General features: G+C 46.5%; 1 protein-coding gene across 5 annotated transcripts in view; it reads right to left on the bottom strand.

Moving 5' to 3' along the window:
- LOC107273173 overlaps positions 1-1,510 on the bottom strand; it is a 22,077-nt gene that overhangs the window by 4,782 nt on the left and 15,785 nt on the right. The gene's annotated exons all lie outside the window — the stretch shown is intronic.

The following is a 1,510-nucleotide window of genomic DNA, read 5'->3' as shown; positions in this document are numbered from 1 at the left end:
GGGGAGGGACCAATCTGATAATGGAATTCTTTTTCACGGAAGCCACGACATTCGCCTGTATCGGGTTTACGTGAATTCTCCAATGTCGTTTCCCCGAGAAGATTACGTTCTCGAATACGCTAAATCCACGGATCTTTTATATACCCATTCATTCGAGCAGTCGATCTATGCTGATTTTTGAAAAATATTCGAAAAATTATTTACGCCTCATAAACGAAAAACGGTAAAATAATTTTTAGCCTCGATTAATTGTAACGCGTAAAAGTATGAGCGGGCTGCGGTTATAAAAAACATTTTTTAATCTTTCCATAACAATGCGAATTTTACGTGCGCCAAGTTTCGAGCTTTCAAAGAACCGTGACTATAGCTGAAATAGCCGGGTATACACCACGGCATTCTGAAAAAAAAGCACTGAAAGAAAGTCCGAGCATAGAATTAAAAAATGTAAAGAACATCGCGAAAGAATAAGCCCGACGTTGCTGTTGGTCGAAACGAACGCGTAAAATAACGCGAAGATTTACTTCGTGAAAAGCGACTAGTCGAGTTCGGTACGAGTCATGAATATGAAGTAGCCCGAGAATCTCTGGTCATTCTCGTATGAGATAGGTCACGTGAAAACGAGGATTAAATCGACCCGACGTAAACGGACGCTACGAGGAATACCTGATCACGACGTCAGAGCTGAGGATCGAGGATCGAAGAACAAAATGCAAAAAAATAGTAACAGCAAGTGAAGGGGAGTGAAAGGGGATCGACAAGAATCCCATCCTAGTATCCCTGATCTCACCTGGCAGCCAGGGGTTGATGCTGTACCCGAATAAACGTACCCAACCGGCTCAACAGTTGTCACCGGCTATCAAAGTGAAAGGGACGTTTTAGTATTTCCACAATAATAAAAGTACCACCGGGGTACATTCTAATCTGTACTATTCATGCGACTCAGCCGTACCCGGCGTCGCGACGCTCAATTCCTGCCATACGGAGGTAACGTTCAACGACGGCCTCGTTATGTCGGCTTGTCCCGAAGAAGCTAAAGCCGCGTATTCAATCCTCCGACGTACGTTGGAAAATTATGCGATAAGGGTAAAATAATAATGGCGGCTCCAACTTGCAGGGTAAACAAAGCTTGTTGCCCCTGTGTATTAGGATCCATTTCCGTGTAGTCGTTGCGAGGCTTTACTGAGGTTGTAAAAAAAATGGGAGAGGAACGAAGGGAGAGAGAACAGTCAGAGGCAGGAGCCACGAGATGGAGGTGCAGGTTGAGATGGCTGCTAGGGAAGGCAGGTATCGATTCCAACCCGCGTGGAGAACATCCCCCGGACCTCCTTCATCCCCTGACGAGCCACGCACTCCAGGTCACCGGGTCAAAGCTCACGGTCGTCAGTGGGCTCACTGTTGCTTCATCCAATTCGGCATGGCTGTCTTTGGTCTCGGCATTGGTCCTCTTCGCTTCAGGGTCCTCTGCACGATCACGTGACTGCCGATTGAATTCACCGTGTAGTGGTATTGT

The sequence above is a fragment of the Cephus cinctus genome, unplaced genomic scaffold (genome assembly GCF_000341935.2).
Source record: "Cephus cinctus unplaced genomic scaffold, Ccin1 Ccin1_scaffold1465, whole genome shotgun sequence".
NCBI classification, from domain to species: Eukaryota; Metazoa; Arthropoda; class Insecta; order Hymenoptera; family Cephidae; genus Cephus; species Cephus cinctus.
The sequence above is the reverse complement of the archived record's forward strand: the minus strand, read 5'-3'. Positions and strand labels throughout refer to the sequence as shown.